The sequence below is a fragment of the Protopterus annectens genome, chromosome 2.part1, assembly GCF_019279795.1.
Source record: "Protopterus annectens isolate FY-2018-M chromosome 2.part1, PAN1.0, whole genome shotgun sequence".
Taxonomy (NCBI): domain Eukaryota; kingdom Metazoa; phylum Chordata; order Ceratodontiformes; family Protopteridae; genus Protopterus; species Protopterus annectens.
Genome location: NC_056729.1, coordinates 885220230 through 885237493, shown reverse-complemented (window position 1 = coordinate 885237493; position 17264 = coordinate 885220230).

Here is a 17264-nt window from a genome sequence, read left to right as displayed (position 1 = left end):
TTTCATAGGTCAAAGGAAAGACTGGGGGATGTATGGTTAATAGATGGGTATCCTCTTAAGAATTTTCTATTGAATCAAGGGGGGAGGGGTCAATTTTTAGAAAACTTCATCTTTTAAAGTGGAAGGAAGAGACTGTGTAGGTTTGGAGTAGGAATGGTGGGTGGGTAGGTTACTAGGTTTGATATTCTTTCCTTTAGGTTGCTAGGAGGTGGTAGATCATATGGATGACTTTTTAAGAGTATGTAGGGTTTGAATTAACATTGTAAGCATGAGGGTATTTTGAGGGATATGTGAAGAACTGGGTGTTCTATTGCCTAGGCAGAAGTTATAAGGCTTAAGCAAGGCATTGTTTTGCATTTCCCAGCAAATGTAGTCCATGGTTTGTTTCTTTACCAGATGCAAAGGGAACACATGTAAAGAAAAGCTTCAAGGGGGAAATCCAAGCACAAGCAATGGACTAAGGATGTTGTTGAGCTTTTAGGCTTCTGAAGTTTGAGTATCGGACAGTTTACTCAGATTGTTTGGGTGAGGGTTAATAAGTTGGTGCATGTTGTTTTAGCATTGTGGTGTCTTTTGGAGCAGTTTAGTGGTATGGCTTTTGGCAAATAGATTGAGGTATTCACTGGGATTTGCATTTATTTACAAACGAGACAGGAGGTGTTGTGTTGGGACATACTTTGGGAGTGGCTGGTTTGTGGCTTGTTGGCTGGCAGAAGAGAAGGACGATTGGAGGAAGAATGTTGAATATTTGCAGTTAGCTTCAATTTATCTGTCATTGTAGGTTTAGCAGGAGAAGTTGTTTGCAAATAGAGTTAATTTCCCACTGTTTAATATGGCAGTGGTATGGGTTGTTCATGCTGCTAGACTAAGTGTCTGGTTGGTTAGAAGGATTAGATGCTTGCTGCAGTAGTCTGGGGCAGTTTTTATAAGGGAGGCATATAGGTGGACATTGCTAGATTTGTCAAATTTGTGCTGCAGCTGCTTGGGGGAAGGAGTCTGGTGGTAAGGGTTGTTGAGTTATTTAGTTTAGGCTTGGGAAAAAGGTTAGGCAGTTCAGTTGATCAAGAGGATTTAGCTGTGAGTAGTATGGTTGCATGGGTGACAAGGCTACTTGAATTTATTAAAAAATTTGGAAGATGGTTCATATGCTTGAAGGGCTGAGGTAGGTTTGATAGTAAAGCTTAACAGACATTGGCTATTGACAATATAGATTTTGTTGCAAGGGTTGGTGATGATAAATGGAGGTTCATTGGGCTACCGTCTGTGTGGTATTTTCTTTATGGATGTATTGAAGTTATTAAGAGGGTGGTTTGTTGGTCACAAATGCTATGTTAGTAATTAAATGTTTTCTAACCTTATAATCGATAGTTGGTATGATAGCAGGATTGCTATTGAAATGATCCTTTAGGAAGAAAATCTCATTTTGTTCATTATTATATCCAGTGGGTGGTAAAATGGGGCTGCAGTTAGGCATGATGGCATGTAACTGACCTTGTTTTTTGGTGACACTGAGCTTCTTGTTGTTCTGGTAATACATTTGGCAGGTAATGACCTGGGGATCATTCTGAAGCTACTATTGGTAGTTAGTTTAAGTGAGGATTTGTTTAATTTACAGTGGTTATACAAGGTTAGGAGTATTCATTTTGCATTGGAGAGGGATCATTGGTTTAATTTCAGCTGATTAGGCAATTGGGTGCTTTGAGTACTTATATGATAGAGCTTTGGGAGATTAATGACAGGGATACAGTTGGTTTAGAGAGGATGGAGTACATTGAAAGATGTTTGGCTTCACCCCTTTTAATGTGTTTTTTTTTAGACGGTTTTGTTGGAAATTTTTGGTAGGAGGTTGGAGGAACAGTCTGCCAATTGGATTTCCTGTGAATGAAAAGTAAATTTTCTTTGCCAACCCCATATTTATATACATGTATATATGGCTTACCAGGTGGCCAAATGTGAGCAATGTCGACAACTTTCCAGCCTCCCAATTTGATTGACACCAAACCGGTGATATGAGACTGCTACAATATCAAAGTAAGGCAATTACATCATTACTGTTAAGTGTCTTGGGGTCTTGTTCCAGAAATATTTTATAAAACTTCCTTAAGTAATGTAGTGATACTGACTTCTATAGATAGTGCCAAATTTTGATCAGAATGTGACTAGCAGAAACTGTAAAATTATAACTGTATGACTATGGGTATGATTCATAGATATCATCTCCACCTGTATGAGCTGGCCAATGCAGTTTGCTGACTTTTTGCACAGAATAAAATCTCAGATTCAGAGATATGGAAAAGTCCCACAGAAAAAAACACATCTTGTTTCTGAATGACCAAAGCACTTTCAATTCTGTCCATGTTAGTGTTTACCCTAGCAGCCTGTGCATCACATTAATGTACTTTTTCAAACAAATGCACACACACGCATGCACACACACACACACACACACACACACACACACACACACACACACACACACACACACACACACACACACACACACGCACACATTCAGACACCAATGCACATACTTCCACATACCCCTAGACTAATGAACAAATCCTGTAAAATTGAGGTCAAGAGGAACACTGACCACCAGAAAAATACTTTTCATTATAGTGCCTTAATGGCACTTAGGGGCATTTAAGAGTGGAGGAATCACTACTCACCCAGACTCTGCTACAGTTTGATGTGAGGAAAAGGTTAGTTTGCTTTTTATTTGTTGTATTTTGTATTACTTTATTGCCTTTTTCTATTTTGTATACTATGATTTGTTTTCTTTACACTGTGTTTTACTTGTATTCTGCTTTTCTAACTGCATATTAAAATTTGAAACGAGACCACAGCTCTGTCTCTTATGAGTCAGAAACACCACTGTCTTTCTAGTTGCCTGCCCCTTATGTTATTTGACCATATATCTCATTTCCTCTCTGCTTTTACTGGCTGGTGGGAGTAAGCACAAAATTATAATTTTGTGAAATCACTCCCCTTCAACTATTTAAATTTATTGGTCATCCTACTGTATTCCATAGTACCAGAATACAAAAGTGACCACCCCCTTTCAATCTATCTTGCTGTTTTAAAAATAGTGACGCTACACTAAAACTTAACTTTTTAGACAGGTAAAACTTAAGCTACCTACTTTCACATCTAACTCCTCTAGTGTACACTGCAGTGTTTAGGATAAGCCATTGTTTTTCATTTTAGCTTTCAGTTTCTATTGCAAGACTACCAGTTATTGGAGAGCCTGCATTCTGCCTCTCAGTAGTCATTTTGGGATTAGTGCTTCTGTTTTCTCCTGGTGAGAGAAGGAGTACAGTTACATTATTTCCTGGAGACTGCTGATCACCAGAAAGCTTAATAGGTTCATAGGTTCATAGGTTCATAGGTAGGTACTCGGCTATTGGCCCAAGGGCCTATGTAAGCCTAGCCAACAAGGTTCTCTGGCTTTCGCCACCCAAGAAGGTTATTTTCCTGTGCCTCTGTCACGCAGAGCCACAGAAGTGATCCCCGTGGTGAATTTCCTATTTCCCATCCACTCATCACGATTTTTCTTGAAGAGTGCTACTGAGGAACTCTGCTTGACATGGATAGGTAGCTTGTTCCAGAGTATGGGAAGTCTCTGGGACAGGAATCTATCACTCCAGCATGTTCTGTTTATTGTGGTGACAAGGTTTAGGTCCCTGGAGCATGTAGCTCGGCGGGATTAGGATTTCTCTAGGTGTAGCATGTCCAACTGCTCTGGGTTTGACATAGCTTTGTATGTTAGGCAGAGATCACCTCAGAATAGGCGATATGCAATGGAGCAAAGGTGGATTTTTTTGATACGGTCAGCATAGGGCATCTGTTTGAGTCCTGTAATCCTCTTTATGAGGTACTTTTTTGGCCTTTCCAGCTGTTGCAGATGTCTTGTGAGGTACGTTTTAAAAGGAGCGTTGTACTCAATAATAAGTCTAATGAGAGATGAGTAGAGGGGAACAATGACCTCTTTTTTCTGGGATGAGAACCCTTTCTGGATGAGGTGTGCCATGTAGAATGATTTCCTGACTACTGTGACGATGTGATTATCAAAGGAGAGACTACTGTCCACCTGTGTCCCAAGATCTCTTATCACACCTTCAGCATTAAGTGGAGTGCCGCTTATGTGATAGTTCATAGGTACCGAGTTTGTACCAAAAGGGATGACAATGCACATTTTGGCATTGAGCTTAAGGCCATGGCTCTGGCACCAGGAATCAGTCTCAGTGAAGCCCTTCTGTAGGATGTCCACATCATTTGGGGATTTGACTAAGGCACCTAATTTGCAGTCATCTGTGAACTTCATCAGCCAGAGGCCCTCTGTGTTAGCATGTACTTCAGAGAAGTAGATACCAAACAGGAGGGGACCCAAGATTGAACCCTGTGATATTCCACTTGTCACAGGTTTGAAGTCAGATTTGGAGTCTGCAACATTTACAGTGTGGGCTCTGCCAGTGAGCCAGTTGGTGACCCATCTTGTGACATATGGATTTATACCCAGTTTACTGAGTTTATTTATGATTACAGAATGGGGGATGGTGTCGAAAGCCTTGGCAAGGTCAAGATAGGCTGTGTGAACTTGCTTACCCTCATCTATGACTTTGGTGACTGGTTCAAAGAAGTCAATCAGGTTCAGGAGGCATGATCTGCCCTTCATAAACCCAAACTGGGTGAGGTCCAGAGTTTGGAGGTTACCAGTGTCTTTGTTTATGAGTTTTGTGATGATACCTTCCATGGCCTTGCAAACCAGGCTCATCAGGCTAATAGGGCGATAGTTCCAGGGGTCCGTGGTGGCTCCCCCTTTGTGGAGTGGTATAACTGTTGCTGTGCACCATTCAGTGGGTACAAAGCGTGATGTGAGGCTGTGATTGAATATGGTGCTTTGGTGGTGGAGCAGTTCGTTCTGATGTTTGTGTAGAACGCAGCCTGGGTTGTTGTCAAGTCCCATGGATGCTGTGTTCTTGGCTCTGGACAGTGCAGTTTTTACTTGCTCAGTTGTGATTGCAGGGGCACTGCATTCTTCTGGTATGAATATTGGTCCTTTAGGGGGTGAGAGTGAGGTAAAGTTTGCACTGAACCTATCAGCCAGGATGTTGGCGATATCAGTTGGTTCCGTAATTTTCGTGTCATTGTGCTGTAACTCAAAGCATATCTGGGTGTTGCTGCTGAGATTCTTGACATAGCTATAGCATACTTTGTGGTTGTCCTTAGAGTCAGTGGCAATCTTGTTTTCATAGCTGGCTTTGGAGGATTTAATGAGGTATTTCAGCTTCTTACTGAGTCTGATCAGAGAGCTCATCCACTCATGGGATTTTATTCTCTTTTGCAACAGTTTCTCCCTTCTTTTGCAGAGTTTATTTATAGCAGGGGAGCACCAGATTGGCTTCCTTTTTTTTTGGAGGATAGCATCTTGGTTCTGCTAGGGATAGCATGATCCATGCACTCATGTAAGTCCATATTAGAGTGCATTTGTATAAGATTCGGCAGTCGTAACTGTATTGTCCATCTGTATGGGTGTCATGAAGTTTGCCACTTCTGTCTTAAGAAACACGAAGTTGGCTTTGGAGATTTTTTTTTACAGTGGTTTCCTTAAGGGGGTGGGGTGGGGGTGGGATGTGGATATCTATGGTGATTAGCTTATGGTTAGATCTGACCAACGAGGAGTTGACTTCAGGTGTGGAACACTGGTCACTTAGGTTGGTAATGACTAGGTCTAGGATATTATTGCCCCTGGTGCTTTATAGGTGACAGCTTGGAATCTGTGTTTATATTCTAATCCTGGTGAGAGTAAGAGCAGAGTGCATTGATTCCTGACTCTTTCTGGTTGGAGAGTGAATGACTGTGCTTAACTTACCTGATTGGTCTGGTTGCTATTCGAGGCATCTACCAGAAAAAGTTTACAAGACTGCAGACTGCATCATCTGGGACAAGACTGTGGATCACCAAACAGGCCATGAACTGCTTCTCTTCTTGGGATTGGTGCTAACATTTTCTTTCTGGTGAGAGAAAAAAGCAAAGTAGTATTGTATCCCAACAGAGTGAAGCTGTGCTGAGACCAGCATTAGTAGTAGCCAGGCAGTAGCCATTCATGCGACTCCCCTCTTTTCATCATTCTTGACAAGCTGATTCTTTAGTTTTCATTAAGTACTCATTGATTTCTTTCTAACTTCAGAATATCTGCCTAAATACTTCATCCTTAAATTTTTAGTGTCTACGTATTAGTTTCCCCTCAAGTGTTTGGCAGTGCTCTCTACAGACTCAGACACCTTCTGTGACATTTTTCCTGTAAAAGGAATATATAAGGAAACAGCTCCAGTACTTACTAATGACCATCCCTCCTGGCATGTCTAAAGGTCAGTTCCCTGTGCTTTCTGCTATTAACCTGATGAACTTGGGCATTCTGAGGCAGTGTAGCAACTGCCACATGTACACAGACAACCCTCTTCTCTTACCTCCCAACACTCAGACTTGTGAGAGATGCACTTATATATCCAAACTGGAAGTCATGCACTCTCAAGCCAAGACCTGAATAGCTGGTCAAGAGGAGAAGGTCAACACCTGCACCACACCACATGCAACACATAGCCCTCCAGAATACCCACCATCACAGTTATCACATAAAAACACAAACCACACACCCACCTTCATGGAGGCTCTCAATAAAATTCTACTCAAACAGCAGAGACGTCCAAGGCAGAAATGCATTCGACCACCATAACACAGCACAAACCACAAAACACATAGCTCACCTACACAGTGTGCCCCTCAACCTAGGCCCCTAAGGAAAAACAGCTTGCCCAATATACTAATCATAGGTGAATCGATAGTGAGGCACACTGATGTCCCACTCACTAGGTTGAATAAGGAAAAGGTAACAGTCAGCTGTCTATCAGGTGCCAGAATCTGACACATAACACACAGCTGACATGATTGACAGACCTCAATGCTTTTCCAGAGATGGCCTACATCTGTCACCCCTGGTTTTCCGTATACTGGCTTAGGCTCTTGCCACCCCTATAGTGCCTTTTGCAATGTACCTCTCAAGACATCTGCAACAACTGGAAAGGCCGCAGAAATGCCTCACTAAATGAATCACAGGCCTAAAGCAGATGCCCTATGCTGACCACCTTAAAAAACTCCAGTTATACTCTGTCGCATATCGTCTACTTCAAGGCGATCCCTGCTTAACATGCAAGGCCATGTCAAACCCAGAGTTGATGGACATGCTACACTTAAAGAAATCGCAATCCCTCAGAGCCACACGCTCCAGGGATCTAAACCTTGTCATCACAATAAACAGAACATGCTGAAGGGATAGGTTCCTGACCCAGAGACTCCCCAGACTCTGGAATAGACTGCCCATACATGTCAAGCAGAGAGCCTCTTTGGCTCTCTTCAAAAGGGACCTTGATGATTGGATGGGAGAAAGGAAGTTCACCCCGGGGATCATGTCAGTCGCCCTGCTAGACAAGGTTTAGGGAAGTAAATAGTGTGGGAAGTAATAGCCAAGGAATTGTTATGGCCAGTCTTGTATTGGCCCTAGGGCCGATAGTTTAGTACCAACCTATGAACCTATGATGTTCCAAAGACCAAATTACCACCATAACAGCTATAAATAAATGCAATCTGAGGGTCATGCTGCTCAATGCTAGAAGTCTAAATCTTAAGATGCACTTGCTCGATGCACTCCTCAAAATGGACGACATCAACATTTGTGCTGTAACGAATACCTGGTTTAAAGCAGCAGAAAGCACTCCTGTGCTACCAGGTTATAACTCAATCCACACCTTTCAGCCACAGAACATGGACCAAAGCTCCAATGACAGTGGTGTCTTCATATTCATAAAGGATATACACTGCATACCTCCAGAATAGTAACTCAGCATGTCGCATCTGAGATACTTCAGGTACAACTAACATTGGGTAAGACAGTGATTCAGGTCATAGCCTGCTACAGGTCCCCAACCATGTCCCACAAATCTCACTCCACATTCCTAAGCACCCTGGGAGCTTTTAGGGTCCAACCCAACACTCTCATACTAGGTGACTTCAACTAACCCTCCATCAACTGGGAAAACTACTCATGCACCAACACACTGGGCCAATGCTTCCTGGAATTCATCATTTCCAATGCCCTAGACAAGCTCATTCTTACTACCACCAGAGGAAGCAACATCCTTGACCGGGTTATTACTAACATGGGCAGCCATTGCTCTACACCAAACTAATCACCATGGAAATCCACATCTCACCCACACCCCCTGCAAAGGTAACCACCATGAAAAACTTCTCCATAGCTGACTTTGGGCTCCTAAAATAGAGGTGCCTAACTTCACGGCATCCATGTCAATGGAAAATAGACGCATGACTGCCAAATCATACACCAATGCACTATACAAAGATGTACATAAATGCATGGAACTATCCATACCCGACAGAACCAAGACGCTCTCCTCCAAAAAAAGGAAGCCAATCTGGTGGTCTCCTCCCATTAATAAACTCTACAACAGAAGGAAGAAATTGTTGCAGAAAAAGGTGAAGTCCCAAAACTGGAAAAACTCCCTTATTAGCCTCAACAAAAAGTTGAGATCCTTCATCAAAACCTCTAAAGCCAGCTATGAAGGCAGAATTGTGGCAGGCACTAAAAACAACCACAAAGCCTTCTATAGTCATATCAAGAATCTCCAAGGCAATACCCAAGTTTGCTCTGAGTAACTGCACAATGATACCTTCTATACTGAGCCAACAGATATTGCCAACATACTGGCTGACAGTTCAGTGCCAACTTTACCCCTCTCTCCCCCCCAAAGGACCAATCATAATACCAGAGGAATGCCAGGCACCCAGTTTTACTGCAACACAGGTTAAAGCTGCATTGCCCAAGGCCAAGAATACAGCTTCCAGGGGATCCAACAATATCCCTGGATCTGTTCTACATGATCTACAAAGTGAACTGGCACAGCATCTTTGTGCCCTGTTCAATCACAGCCTCACCTCAGACTTTGTCCCTACCGAATGGTGCACTGCTACAGTCCTTCCTCTCCATAAAGGGCGAGCAACTACAGACCCTCTGAATTATCGCCCCATTAGCCTGATGAGTCTGATATGTAAGGCTATGGAGCGCATCATCATGGACCTAATTAACAAGGATATAGAGAATCTCCAAACTCTAAATCCCACACAATCTAGTTTTATGAAAGGTAGATCATGCCTGCTTAACCTGGTTGACGTCTTTGAGTCAGTCACCAGAGCTGTGAATGAGGGCAAGGCAGTTCATACAGTCTACCTCGATCTGTCCAAGGCCTTTGATACCATTCCCCACTCAGGAATTATTGATAAACTCACCAAACTAGGCATCAACCCCTATATCAGTAGGTGCATTGCAAATTGTCTCACAGATAGAACCCACAGTGTGAAAGTAGTGGACTCCAAGTCAGACTCCCGACCAATCATGAGTGGAGTCCCACAGAGATCTTTCCTCTGTCCTCTCCTATTTGGCATCTATGTCTCAGAACTTGAGGCCAACAAGGATGGACTCTGGTTGACCAAGTTTGCAGACAACTGCAAGCTAGGAACCATTATTAACTTCCCAAATGATGTAGATATCCAACAGAAAGGCCTCGGTGAGACCAATGGCTGGTGTCGAAACCATGGCTTTAAGCTTAATGCCAAAAATGTGGCATTATCCCCTTAGGGAAAAACTCTATTCCCACTAATTACCACATCAATGGGAGGCCACTGAACACTGAAGGCATTATAAGAGATCTGGGGACACAGGTTGACAGCAATCTCTCCTTCAACCACCACATTGCCACTGTGGTCAGAAAGGCCTTCTAAGTGGCACATCTCATTACCAAGGGTTTTGCATCCAAGAAGAAAGAGGTCATCATCTCTCTCTACTCTTCCCTCATTAGGCCAATCATAGAGCATAATTACCCATTTGGCATGTACCTTACTAGACACATGCAACAGCTGGAAAGGCCACAAAAGTACCTCATTAAGAGGATCCTAGCCCTTAAACACATGTCCTACACAGACAGACTCTAAAAAATCCAGCTATTCTCTGTCTCATATAATCTACTAAGAAGTGATATCTGCTTGACTTACAAAGCCATGTCTAACTCAGCTCTGTTAGAAATGCTACATCTAAAGAAATCCCAATCCTTCCGCACCACATGCTCCAGATACCTCAACCTCATTACCACAATCAACAGAACATGCTGGAGGGACAGGTTCATAACCCAGAGACTGCCCATGCTCTGGAATGCGCTTCCCATACATGTCAAGCAGAAAACCTCACTGGCCCTCTTCAAGAGAAATCTTGATGAGTGGATAGGAAATAGAAAGTCCACCCCAGGGATCACTCCAGTGGTTCTACTTGATAGAGGCACTGGGAACTAACGTTGGCACTTCTATGGGCTAGGTTTGTAAAAGCTCCAGGGCCATTAGCCTAGTACACACCTATGAACCTATGACATTTTTGTCTTATGGCTTAACAACATTCAAGCCGAAAATTTATCATGGAGACCATCAGATACCAGAGAATAATTCTGAAGATGTTGGTCAGGAGAAACAGTAGCCACCAGGGATTACACTTTCATCTCATGGATTCTATAAACAACATGCCATAAAGACAATAAAAGTATTCCAACCCTGTAACCTCACACTGAGGATATTAGTCCTCTGCCCTACCACTAGACACCAGGAATGTAATGTGAATCATAAGCAAAATGGAGGGGGGGTAATTAACAAAAGGGGAAAAATGGCTTAATGGCAGGAAGGTGGAGAAATCAGTTTCCCATTTCAGTGTTTGTGCTCTGTTTGACACGTAGCTATGGGACCACTGCAGTGAGGAGCCAGTGTTTCCTAAGGATGAGATTTTATGTAAGGGTTTCTAGTGGGATACAATATCAAAACCTTTTGTAAAGTCTAGGAACATGCTGGAGACAAGGATTCATGCTTTCTGTGGCTGTTGACAATATTATCAAAGTTCAGTAAAGCAGTAGTTGTGCAGTGATGAGATGTTGGATTGAAGACAAAAGCTGGTTATCTATCACATACTTGATACATTGCTTATGAATACAAACAGAGTTGATAGGTTGCTTATGAAACAAACCTTCACTGTGGTATGGAAGAGGTCACAAAGCCTTATCAACATCAACACTGCTGTTATCTGAATTTCCTGCTGCACTCAAATAAGGGTCATCTTTAAGTATTTAGAACTCCAACATCAGAGTTAAACCACCAACGTGGACACCGTTGTAATCACCAGAAAAAACTCACTAGTCCATAGAATGCTTTCACACACTGAACTGACAAACTTAGTGGAATCACTTATACAACATTAAAGATCAAAGGGGGTTCCAGAGAGAATTACATCAAGGTTGGGAATGGTAAAATGAAAAGTAACAGAAACAAGGGGAAAAAAGTATCACAAACCACTAAGATATGAATCAAAGTTGGTAAATTGTTCATGAAGCAAATATAAATACATCAACATGAAACACAAATAAAGCAAGGTGTTCCTTGCTGTAGTTAATAAGAAATGCTAAGTATCATTTAAGTAGCTGTGATCATGAACACAGCTGGTTAAGTGCTTTACTTCTCCTGGAGCTATTCCTTTCTGAGGCAAAAGCCCTAAGACTGAAGCACAAAATGACACCTCTAACAGTTTGCATCCAAGGATGTAGCCCCTCTCTCTTTACCTTTGCTAATGCTCAGAGAAAACTTAGTCAGCCGTAAAAATTCCATTGACAAAACCAGCAAGTGGGACAGGTACATTTCTAATGTCTGCCTCATCTATGAAATAAACTCTGTCTCCATATATAAGGGTAACAATCACTATACACATTAAAAAAGAAAGAAAGAAATCAAATTTCAATTTTAATGTGATCTGTCACTATTCCTACCATCATAGTTGTTTTAATGCCTCCTTCTGTGGTTTTGCCATAATTGTTTCATGGTTTGTGATCGTTTTTCCCAGTTTCTGTTGCTTTTCATTTTACAATTATAGATATTTGTATGTGTGTGTGTGTGTGTGTGTGTGTGTGTGTGTGTGTGTGTGTGTGTGTGTGTGTGTGTGTGTGTATGTGTGTGTGTGTATATATATATATATATATATATATATATATATATATATATATATATATATATATATATATATGGGTTCCATACACTAGATCGAATTTTCACTAATTCAAAATAGTGCATGGAATGCTCACTGCAGCGAAAGTGCACTTAATCGAAATTGCACTTACACAAAGTTCAGTACAATGAACAGGTGTTGTACTGAACTTCCGTGCAGTACTCACAGACCTCAGGGTTAGGGCACAGGGCTATCCCCTTACCATGACCCGTGCCCTAACCCTAAGGTCCGTGATGACTGCAGCGCAGTGAAGGACTTAGCAATGTCCTCCACTATGGTGCGATAGTCACGAACCTTAGAGTTAGGGTAAGGGGATAGCTTTATTAACTATTCCCTTACCCTAACCTGTGCCCTAACCCTAAGGTCCGTGACTATTGCACCATAGTGGAGGACATAGTTTGTTTTTTATGACCTCCACTATGCTGCGGTGGTTTTGGTGAAGTGCGTTTATGCAAAAGTTGACTTTCGTTAAAGTGAACTTTCGCAGAAGTGAGGCTTCCTATTACAAGTTCGAAGTGAACTTTCGTTCTTGTAATAGGAATCCATATATATATATATATATATATATATATATATATATATATATGTAAATGACAGGACTAAATTAACCTCTTTCCGGGTTGCTGGGATGACACCTTTTCCTATGAACATACTACAACAAATGGGGTTTTTCTTAGTTCTTTCAAAAGCATGTTTTTGCTGCTGTCATGTCATATCATGTCATGTCGTGCAGTTTTGGAGCTATTTAGTTTTTAACTCTTTGTCTATCACAACCATTTCCCAAGCAATACTTTATAACATTTTATTTTTTAAACCATCAATCCTGCTAAGGCTAGAAACTATAGTATAAACCATGTATAACACATGTATGAAGTAATACACAACACAAGCATTGTGTTCTGATTGTATTTTGTGAGGATCATCAGTACAAACCACAGAGCAGGAAGAACTAAAGTGCATTTTTAGGGAAACATGCTAACTGCTAACTGCTCTGTCTTCAAATATTTCTACGTCTCTGAGCCAGGTCTATATTATAACATCAAAGTCTTAAAACTTCGAATGTTATAATATTGAAACCTATGCACTGAACGATGAAAATAGTGAAGCTGCAGAATATCGAATACTTTTCTAGGGAAAGTATTTGGTGGGCCGTTTCTGCAGCTTCGCTATTTCCTCGACTGTGGAGCAAAGGTTACGGACCGGGTTAAGGTAAGTGTGCGAATGAAGGTGAGTGTGCGATAGGGACCTTAGGTTAGGGAGCGGGTAAGGTGAGTGTGCGATAGTTAGGGACCTTAGGGTTAGGGTTGGGTTAAGGTAAGTGGATAGCTAGTAGTGTATGTATGGTTTAGTGTAGGGTTTTGTGAAGTGTATGTGTGCTGATTATTTATTTTGATGTACTTGTGTTGTGTGTATGTTTGTCGGAACAGCAACTTTTTTCCTGGGAAAAAAAATTTGCTATTCTGACTGTTCGATTTTATGTTCTTTTGACCAAATGGGTTCGATATTATAACTTTTGAAGTTTTAAGACTTCAATGTTATAATATAGACCCCTGAGCCAAGACCATCACAGAATTAGCACAGATAGGTAGCATGAGTGTGAAAGGGTTTTCCACCGTGTAACCAACAGATGGATGGTCGAGCCCTGATGACCGAAAGGAGTGCGGCAAATATGCACACTGCCGGACATAACTGTATTGAATCGCAAACCCGCGCTCCCTTTGTGACCCATGTTAGCAGTCATTTTGAATGTAGAGTGGTCAAAAATGTCGCATTTGGTGGTTTTGCGACATTCCGACAGTTTGACATGCACAAATTTGGTTATCAGAATCGATCAATGTTGGGTTCGACTGCCGTGTGTTCGGTTATGCGGTGGTAAACTGTGTGAAAGAGTGGTGGGGCAAGTGCTCCCCTGCAAACATGCTTTGGTTTAACAGTGAGTATTGTACTTTATTGTTATGCAATGAGGATTGGACTTTCTTTTGCAGTGTTTCATGGATGACAGGGAAGACTATTGAAATTCTGACAGGGTGTCCTCTACACCTATTTCTAATTTACTACTTTTGCAGTCCTTTGTGTAATTAAGAACATTCATAATGTAACTATCTCACAGCTTAACTTTCTTTATATCATAGTGCGATGTAATCTACCTGATTAATTTGTCTATAGTAAAAATTTTTCTTAGATTTATTTTTTTTATTTTAGTGTTTGTAGTGTTTCTTATGTTTTGCAGAACATAACTTCTCCTTTAAGTTTACATATTTTTCACTCTGTTTATAATTATTATTCTAAGCATTCCAATTCCTGTTCTTACCATTTTGATTTTTAAATACTTTTTGGAATATATGATTCAGCTATCTGTCTCATATTCTTAGGATTTTGCATGCCACTTCAGCATTACTCTGCTCAACATACAAATAGGTTTGAGACTTTTTCAGAAGATCAAAATAGGGCACCAGTGTCTGGGCAAATTAGTACATAACAGTCAGAGTTTTCAGAAGTATGCTGTAGTTATTCTTGTAGAAACCTGAGAATTATGGTGTTTAGATGCTCTGTGTTCTATGCCAGAGCTTTCTTTCCATCTTTTCAATTCATCCCCATGAATTAGTCCTTATTATTGGCATTAATAAACTAATCTCTTTGTAAAATGCTGTCATATAACACTAGTCTAAAAGCTTACTAGAAATTTGAAAACAAGTTCATTTAAGACTATAAAAGCTGTGGAATAACACCACATTCTTATCTGTCTAGACAAAAAAGATGGAAGACTGTGCTTCCTTTTCTTTTGGCAAAATATGGTAGAAGACCAGCTCAGACCAACCATAGTAGTTTGCTGCTTGACTAGATATCTGGCACAGGAACCTTGCTATATGCCTTGTTGTTTCTTGCTATTATAATTAGAATACCCCATGCAGGATACACTGCTGCTAAAGGCACATATGCCAGAGAGAGTATGTTACTTTGATGTCTCCAGCATAACATACTACTTAGCTTTGGTTCATCAGTCACATACTTCCCACCTTTGCAAACAGGTGTGCATAATAAGGTGGTGCAGTGGTGCAGGAGTTAGCATTGTTGCCTCACAACAAAAGGTTCTCCAGTTTCATTCTCAGCTCGGGTGCCTTCTGTGCAGAGTCTGCATGGTCTCCCCTTCCTTGACATGAGTTTACTCTGGGTGTTCTGGTTTCCTCCCACATTCCAAAGGCATGCATCTGAAGCCTTTCTCCCAGGGTGTCCACTGAAAATAGGCCCTGTCCCAGTCAGACTTTCCCAGTAAACAAAGGTTAAATAAAATAAAAATAGGCTGGAGACTAGAACTAAAGTATAACCTATACATGACAGTAGAAATTATCTCCCTTCCAAAAGTTTCTTAACTAGATAACGTTTCAGTTTTCACAATGTTTATTTATGCATTTTTTTCTCTTCTAATACTTCTTTATTTATCACTTCTATCATGAAAACATAATTTTTATGATGCAACTTTTTTACTCCCCAGGATTCAGCAAGCTCTGCACGGCATGCAGGAATAGTGAAGAAGCTGCTGGAGGCAATATGGCCGCTGAGAGATCCAGGAACAAGCTCCTGGGATGTGCACGAGCGCTCTTGCACTATTCCTGCACAGACACAGCTCCTGTATGCTAATTACCCCATATGCAGGTGAAAACCATGCAAATGAGGTGAATTAGCAATACAGGAAGCTGTCAGCCTTCCATGCAGGATTAGTGTAACCTGCAGAAATGTACTCGGTTAGTAACCGAGTACATTTCTGCAAACTACAGAACGGAGCCATGACAGCTCCAAATAAAGGGTGTATATAATGTGGAAAGATTGCCAATGGCCACTGGCATGGAAAACAGTTTTTAAATAACAAAAAATAACTTTTTTGTTTGGCTAATTTAGGCCATTTAAGCATAGGGCATCGGCACGCAAACAGGATCGGCCAAAAACTAAAACCTTGAAAAAAGCTTTTTCTGCAAAATCACAATTTTGCCATTATAGTCAATGGCAGGCAGAAGACAACAAGGCCAGTGAATAGTGGTTGTTAAGGGGAAAGGCTCAGTGTTAGACTTGTAACTAGGCATTAGCAGGCAGTTCTATGCAAATGAGGGGAATGATACTAAATCACAGATTTCCCCTCATGGCTAGCCTGCACACAACCCTGTAGGTGCAGGAAAACCATGGTGAAAGCCTAAGAGTTAGCTGACATCATAGAGGGATGTGTCAGGCATAATGTAAGCTTATTGGAGCTCTGTGGCTCGGGTTTGTCCTTAGCTTAGCAGAGTTAAGGAAGGGGGTGTGGCCGAAGCTGCCAAGCACACTTTACATTGCCTAAACGGGTGTGTACGCAAAGCACAGGGGTTTAAACAGGAAGGCAATGGGAAGGGAAATCAGCAGTAGGAAGGTAATCAAGGAGAACTAGCATAGCTGGCAGGTTAAATATATCAGGATCAGCCAATTACACAGGCAGCAGCCCAGCCCAGCACACTACTATAAACTGTGCAAATACCTTTCCCGCTGTTTTTTCCCACAAACTCTACACCACCGGTGTACACAAATGGGGAAATTTTACCTAACAAAAGCAACAAAATGATAGGGGCTGCATTCACTCTGATAAATCAACATGTGGAAGAGGCTGAGGGTGGTGAGGATGAGAATGCTGATGACCAACCCACAGTGAGGAGACGGAGACAAGTATACAGACCCAGGGTAACCTACCAGGGGCTAGATGAGCTGGAGATAGTGGAGCGCTATAGGGCAGACAGGGACCTCCTACAGAAAATTGTTGAGCTGTGCCGGCCACGTCTCACACACAGAACCAACAGAGGGGAACCCATCTCAGTGGATACCAAGGTATGTGTAGGCTTAAGAATACTAGCCACAGCTACCTTCCAAAGGCCAGCTGGGGATATCATGGGGATCTCACAGGCATCAGCATCCAGGGTACTCCACCAGTTCCTGGATGCCATGTAAGCACTTGCCGGTGAGCACATATATTTCTTCAACACTCGTGAGGCATTGACCAGCAATATGCATCTCTTCCACCAAATAGCAGAATATCCTGAGATAGTGGGTGCTATAGACTGCACACACATACACATGCAAG